This window comes from Papaver somniferum, chromosome 5 (assembly GCF_003573695.1).
Source record: "Papaver somniferum cultivar HN1 chromosome 5, ASM357369v1, whole genome shotgun sequence".
Taxonomy (NCBI): Eukaryota; Viridiplantae; Streptophyta; class Magnoliopsida; order Ranunculales; family Papaveraceae; genus Papaver; species Papaver somniferum.
Window position 1 is genome coordinate 140,369,396 of NC_039362.1, and position 7,788 is coordinate 140,377,183.

The 7,788-nt window shown below is 37.0% G+C and overlaps 1 long non-coding RNA gene across 9 annotated transcripts; it reads left to right on the forward strand.

Moving 5' to 3' along the window:
- Window positions 1-257: 257 nt before the first annotated feature.
- Window positions 258-4,246, forward strand: LOC113282948. Of its 9 annotated transcripts, XR_003327251.1 has the most exons (11): window positions 258-701; window positions 825-870; window positions 975-1,009; window positions 1,098-1,177; window positions 1,279-1,531; window positions 1,650-1,842; window positions 1,929-2,280; window positions 2,419-2,575; window positions 3,021-3,156; window positions 3,441-3,530; window positions 3,804-4,246. It is a non-coding gene; the product is annotated as an uncharacterized LOC113282948 (long non-coding RNA). The 9 variants fall into 9 exon arrangements; XR_003327253.1 differs by having other exon boundaries at window positions 1,088-1,177; window positions 1,650-2,280; XR_003327248.1 differs by having other exon boundaries at window positions 1,650-2,280.
- Window positions 4,247-7,788: the final 3,542 nt, after the last annotated feature.

Below are 7,788 nucleotides of genomic sequence, written 5' to 3' on the forward strand. Positions count from 1 at the left end.
CATTCCAGGTAATCATCAATATACACTACACTAAATCCAGGATTTTGCAACATGTAGTTTTTAGGGTCTGCAACGATATACGCGTTGCAGACCTTGATCCGTTGGACATCATTTTTTTACGTTGCACTAAACGCTAATTACCGAAAAGACAAAAAGAAAAAAAGACACGCTTGTAATTTATTTAAATGGTTAAGGACTTTAAAGTCTATAAAATCTTATTATTCTCCTTTTTCTGCTTTCTTATTTTCCTATTTCTCTTCCTAAACTTTATCGATTTCTCCTCCTCTTTTTTTTTTCCTTCTTCTCTTCTAACCCAAAATTGAGATCTGCGAAATCAAATCCAAAATTTCGAAACCAAAACCCGTTTCTCCCAAATCCTAATCTGATGAATCAAAACCCATCTTTCATAAATCAAACCAAATCATTGATAACTCCAGTTTCGTTTCAAACCCTAGATACATATGTGATTTCTCCATCAGAAACCCTAACAAACTATTTTCTCAATTCTTATGAATTTGAGTCTTGAGTTCCGCTATTGTATTGTATTAATTCTATAGGGTTTATTTTTGTTCAGTTTTCATTCAGGAATTTATAAGTAGACAGAGTCATTTAGGTTTAAGATTTATAGGTTTCTTAATTTTTCGTTTGGGTGCTGTTTTGGTTTCTCTTCGTATCCCTACCAGTGCTTTCTTCGTATTCATGTAATTTCTTCTTCTTCTTCTTTTTTTCGTCGTATATATTTAATTATTTTCGTTGAATTTCAGTGATGGTTTTGAATCAAACGTTTTACTCATAAATTCTGAATTTTATTTATCTGATTTCAGGACACAAATTAGGGAAAAGCATCCTAACAACAAATCTGCCTCAGTTGTAAGATCCGCTTTCTCTTCAGAAGATTTTGTAATTTTATTCACCGAGAATTGAATTGTAATTGACTATTCTTTTGGTTTAAATTTTGCAATGGGTTGGTAAAGCTGGTGGAGATAAGTTGAAATCCTTGCCCGATGTTGTAAGTAAATTAGCCAGAATTAAATTTCTTACCTATAACTGTTGTGTATTTGTGATTTGATGCAGTTTTGTTTTTAAGTTTTTTTTAGGAAAAAGCTCCTTATGTAGCCTAGGCAGAGAAAGGTAAGGTTGAATACACAAAACTATGGACGCATACAACAAGAAATTGGTCAGTTTACTTTATAGAAATCTCACATTCCCTGTTATTTCAGTGCTTCTAAGGAAATAAACTTGAACGAACTATCATTAAAAATTGTAACACTATTTCAGGATGGAGGGTTAAATGCTGATGATGATGAAGAAGAAGAATCTGACAAATCAAAGTCTGAAGTTAATGATGAAGATGAGGAGGAAGAAGGAAGTGATGAGATTTGTTCATACTTGAATTAAATCCCTATTGTTCATCAATTTAAGCTTGGATATGAATTGTTGTGTTAATTTTTGTTCTCTTGAATTCTGTTTGTAGGAGGAAGATGATGACTAGATAGGAAGTACATTAGAGAAGGAAGAAGAACTCGGAGATGTGCGTTTCTAACTGTTTTTATTATCTCTTTCAGTTTTTTCTGTGGTGTTGAAATTTTATGGTTTGAATCACATCTGCATGATAGATATTCAGTGTTTGTACGCTTAAAAACCTTTAGGTCCAAAGAACAAATCAGTCTAATAGAACCTTTGTATGGAAGGACTTGGTATGATAATGTGCCACATCCTAAACTTGTGGAATATAAGAAAGATCAGAATTGGGTGCGGAAATGGCAGTTTCTGGCGGTTATGTTGGTGATTGTTTCTTGAGGAATCTGAGATGGAGATGAAACTGCTAGTGTTGATGAGATGGTTTGTTTTTGAAGCTGTATGTGGATAAAATGCAGAGAAACAGTGGGTTATATTTTTGCTGATGCTTAGAGCTTGTGCTGATGCAGTGGATGTATGAGATGGAGATGGTTGAGCAACAGAGAGGCCTTGAAATGTGCTGTGCTTGAATCTTGTTGTTATCAACAGAATGGAATGTCTTGGTGATGTGTAAACAAGGAAGAAGGTGTTGCAGTCGAATGAATGGGTTGAGCTGATGTTGAGGAATGAGCTGAATTGATGGTTGGTGTTTTGGTATTGCGGGAATGGAGTTGTGAGGTTCAATGGCCTTGTACTTCACAGAATAAATTTCAGGAGCTGGATGCTAGGGTCAGGAAGCTACAGCAAGTGTAGATGATGTTGCAGAACAAGAAATTGTGATGGACTCCATAGCTAGTTCACAAATATTTACAATATCTTTTGGTGAGAAAAAAAACATTTCTGGTTGTAATCCTAATAATTTTTTTGCTCTTTGAGATGATTTTTAAAATGTGATATCAAATTTTATGATTCAATGGTTTTCTTAGTCTAAACCACTAAGTTTCTGTGGATGTTTTGTAGATGGAAAAAGGTAGCTCTATGACATAGTGCTACGTCATTGAGCATGCTTGATTATAAATGATAATCTGGTTTAACCCAGTATGACATATATGAAGCTGATGGGCTAAGCTGGAAGCATCCACCTGTACGTGGATGGAAATGGACATTACATTCTCTGGTTTGTTTCATGAAACATCCTTTTTAGTTTTATTCTACCAAGTAGTAAATTTTTCTACATTTCTGTGACGCAGAACAACTTTGTATGTTCATCCTCCCAACTTTGTTTGGATGCAGACTAGATAAGTCGAGTATGAGTACAACAAATATGTTCTTAATCTAATTTATGTTAGTAACCATCTCAAGTTTTTCAAAGGTCATGTGATTCAGTTTCTCTAGCTTGATTTTTTTAGTGTATGCTCCTCTTTATACTGCATGTTCTTATTTTTAATAGATATTACCTCTGTCTCTTTATGTGTGTACTAATGCTTCTCATCCTTCTTTCTCTCTTTTGCAGTTCGGTTCTTCTTATCACAAATATATTCTTATGTTTCATCAATAATTCTGATTTTGAATAGATAGTTAACCATGGTACTTACGGCCTTTTTTTTCTTTTTCTTTTTCAGTAGTGCCCTCCGCTGAAGGTCAATCACTTGCGGACGAATATTGCAGAAGTGCTCAATACCTTGCGTATTTTGGTGGAAAAGTTGGGTTACGCTATGCCGAGAGTTGTGCTCGTGGTGGGATCTGCTACTTAAACAGGTGATATTTTTATTACTTGAACACTTATGGGTTTGTCAGTTCTTTACTACTTTTACTCACTGGTTCCGTCCACAATCTATATGTATGAACTACTCTCTAAAATTTGAATAAAATGCTCCTGTAAAACATATAAGCATGGTACTATGCCAACAACATATATACTTCCATGTTCTCTTTGAGTTTCATCTTTTGGTAATCAGTTAGATTACTCTTGATGAATATGATATGAGTTATATTTTGTGAATTAGATCTTCAAGTTAATATGTTGTCTCTTGATGTTGCAGCAGCATGGTAAGTTGGTTGACAAAGAAAATCGGCTAACGGAGGGTCCCGTCACTATAGGTGTAACTTCAGGTGCTTCTATCCAAGATAAGGTAATTTTCCTCACAGCAAACTTGGTTCTATTTTCCAGAGTACCTTGCGCCATAAATCTGCACCTGAAGTGGCATCACTCTATGGCAATACGGTGATATTTTGTGTGATATGATATATGTGCTTGTATGGTTTGATTTGATGGCCCTGTGACCGTACTGCTAAGTGTTTGTTGGTGGAATGAACATTATCGATTTTATACTCATTTTCTTGTAATAGGTTCATATTTGTTTTCTTATGATTTGTAATTAATATTTTGATTGTTCATTCTGCAGAAAAGATGCTATGAAGCTGGTAATTTATGGATGGATTGGTCGATTACATCATGTCATTGTGCCCAGCTGCAGCAAAAGAATCGAGGTACCTTGTAGAGGCCAGTTGAAACTTGGGAAAGTCCTGTAGTGTGCCAACATTCACACTCCCACCATTTTCTTGTTTCTCTAATCCTTAAAGCTAGGATTAAGCTAGTACTGTGAGCATATTTGGAGTAACAACCGGAAACAATAGCTTCATAGCAATATTTCTTATGTTCCGGAATGGAATTTCATTGTATTTTTTTCAAACTTAGTTTATATTGTTGTAAGGATTAGTTAGTATCTGATCAAATTGGGTCTTTTAGTTGATCTACAATGGTATATGAAGGTGCAGAAATCTGCTGGAATTTTCGTCGGAATTTATTTATATTTTATTTGGAATTATCATCGAATTTTATTTTTTTCACCTGTAAATGGGTTTGCAACGTATATACGTGTTGCTCAAATCAGAGTAATATGTTGCCTAAATTATTGTAAACGTTGCACAAGTTAAAGAATCTGTTGCTCAAAAAACGTTGGTAAACTTGTTGACCAATTATACGTTGCACAAATTAATTTGCCCAACGGATTTTCGTGTTGCACACAAATTCGCTATGCCATATTTCCAACGGATATACGCGTTGGTGAACATCATTGCAAAGCTTATATCCGTCCGAAATAGGACGTTTTGGTGTAGTGATAGGTGGGATCGGCTTCATAACCGTTGTTCACAAGCTCCCAATCACTAATATCTACCAAACGACTTGGTTCCCTATCCCTCCAATGTGTTGGTTCTGGAACTGCATCATACACTACCTTCAACTTTGTAGAACTTGTCATGCACTCATCCAATTAAAGAACGTACCTTAAAGTAGAGGATGTCACGAAACTAGGTAATTGCTTATATCCAAGTTGCCGCATCACCCGTTGAGGACCAACCATAACGTATCCCTTTGGGTGGAACAACGGCCAATTGTAAAATGCAACGTTATTAAACCTCAAAAGTTGGCGGTTTTCTCTAGCCTCCCTGTAAGGGTCGAACACAACATCTTTGGTAGTCATCACGTCCAGAGCCAATCTCATATCTGTCAGTCGACGATGTTACCGGGCTTCGGAATATTGTTGAACTCGTATCTCTTGTCTCTAGGCTCCTCGGGGTCGTCAATGTGTTTGATCTTCAAGAAGGGCCAGTCCTTGAACAATGTTGGGAAGTGCTCATAAGCCCACACCTATACCAATATGGAATGATACATATAAGAATCAGTAAATTTTGTTTGTAAGTTCATGATAAGGGTACATTTGAACAATATACATAAGAACATAAGTTTAAAGACAAAATTACCTGGAGTAGAGTGAAATTCCCGACAAAGTGGTTTGTAACAGCCTTAGAGGCCCTTTTCATCTCCGTCATCAAATGTGCCATTACCACGGTGCCCCAAGGATAGCTAGAGACCTCTTCCAACGGATCCAAGAATTAAAGATGGTTTGCACTAACCCTGTTGCCACTAGTTTCAGGGAATACCTTAGTGCCCAAGATGAATAACAGGTACGCAGCGGCTGTATACCGAATTTGTGCCAGGTCCCATCCATCCTTCAAACTTCCTTCCTTTCTTTTTTCAAAGGTCTTCTTAAGCAACGTCAGCTTGATGGTCTTTGTCATACTATTCTTAGATACATAGAAGCTTTCCACAGAAGTTTTGTAGTCCCAACCCAATAGCTTGTTAGTCAGAGCGTGCAACTTCGACCATTCTAGGTCCGGGAAGTTATCTCTTTCTGCAGCTGATTTGCCTGTAACACTCAAGCCTAGAATGTTCTGAGCATCATCAGGGATCAAGGTCATCTCCCCAAACGGGAACTGCATGGTATCAGTTTCACCATGATACCATTCAACGAAGCAATTGACTGTCACAGAATCAGGCTTCACATAATTTTCAACCAAAGCATATAGACCAGAATCCCTTACTATTGTTTGGACCTCTTCACATTCCTAAGAAAAATCCCAATTAGCCGAGGCTTGTTTTCGGCAAACACACACAACCTTCTTATGATCCTACGATTAGGAGATAATACAATTAAGAGATTTTACATAAATACACAACAATACATATGCAGAAGATAAGTAATTCTTACGTAGGTTTGATAGATAGTACGATCCCACGCGTCCTTGTAGCCAAATAGTATTTTCGTATCGGGAGCTTCACCCCAAATTCTACCACGAGGAAGATCAGGTATCATGTCATTAGTATGAGGAAACCTTTAACTTTAACTTTGTCTTTGCCCTTGCCTTGAGTCGGTCGTTGACTTGTCCCACCATCTTCCTATAAAACTTGGCTTTGGGTTGCTAATTGACTTGCATGAACCTCATTATCTTCCTCCCCACTTTCCTCTTCATCTTTCTCATCTTGCACAACTTCTCCAGTAGGTTCACGGATTACGAGTTTTCTACGGTCGTGAGCACTATCCCAAACTTCACCTCTTGTATCCGCCCCCAAAACACTTGTTGCGACCTTGATCTTTCCCTCGAGGAGGCAGAGAGTGAGGAGTACTAAGACCATCCTTCCTTCTTTTCTTAATGCCAGCATCTTTAGTTTTTCCTTTGTTAGCTTCCTTGGCTTTAGCCCTATAACAAAAGACACACGAAATGAATATAAGACAACTCACTTTCATTCCTAAGACCAGCATAGATTCAAGAAAAATAAACCATGTCGGGACCAAACACGACATAGTAATGTAGCAAATACGTCATGCCAGTACATCAATTCGGCAGTAACATTAACTATCGACAATACCGGTAATTCCTAGAATGTTCCTGGATACCAAAAGAGCACTACCGACACACATTTAAAAATTCAACTCCATGCCGTAACCAGGTACCGGCACAGAATGCAACCTAAAATCAATGCCGGTATAGGTAAAAAATTCCTAGGTTGTTCCTGTATATTTAAAGTGCACTACCGACATACTCGAATAAATGTAAACCAATGTCGTAACGCACCAGCATAATATTCAACCTAATTTCAGTGCCGGTACAGGAAATTCAGTTTGAGGTGATTTTAGCATCAGTACCGGCATTGGTCTCATACCAAATTCAACACCGTAACAGTCTACCAGCATTGACTTCATTCTAGATTGAATGCTGTAATTCAATACCGGCATTGTATTTATACTAAATTCAATGCCGGTACTCACTGAAACTCGACTGTTTGAGTTAGGGTTCGCGATTCTAACCTAAAGCCATTGCCTTAAATCGACTAAAACACTTATAAACTAGTTCAGAAGCACTTACCTTCTCACAGATTCCATGTTTACGAGAGGTTGATTTTTCGAGTTCTCTTGTTCTTCTTCCTCTTTCTCTTGAGCAATCAAAGCAAGCCTTTGTTCTAATTTTTGTTGAGCAATCGATTTAGACTTCGATTGTGAATTTTGTTTGTTTAGTGGAGGCATGGTTATGATTCGTGTAGGTTAATCGACGAAGAATTTTTTGAAGAACGATGAAGAAGAAGATGGAAGAATTTTTTTTCTTTCAAAACCTAACCCTAGTGTATGCCGGAACTGATTTGAGAATGGGGATAAATAATTTGCTTTTTGATTTTAAGTTTTAGTAGAAAGAGTATTATAGTCTTTTCATAATGTTTTTTAATTAACCAAAGGGTATTTTAATATTTTCATACCCAAAAATCACCCCTTAGCAGACACTATGGGTTGGGAAAAGTAATTTATATCTCCCAATTAGTTTCAATATCCCCAAATCGCGCGTTCCAAATATTTCCAGAAGAGCGACACATGATTCACGTTCATGTTTATCATCTTCACTCAAATTAGACGGAGTGTAAGTGAATGCGGATTGGTATTGACAAGTTTCTCAGACACATAGCAAAGTTGCATGAAAAGATCCAAAAGATTAGTAAATGAAGAACCCGATGCACGTGTAAAAGTGTAAATAAACGGCGATCATCCGCAAAAATTA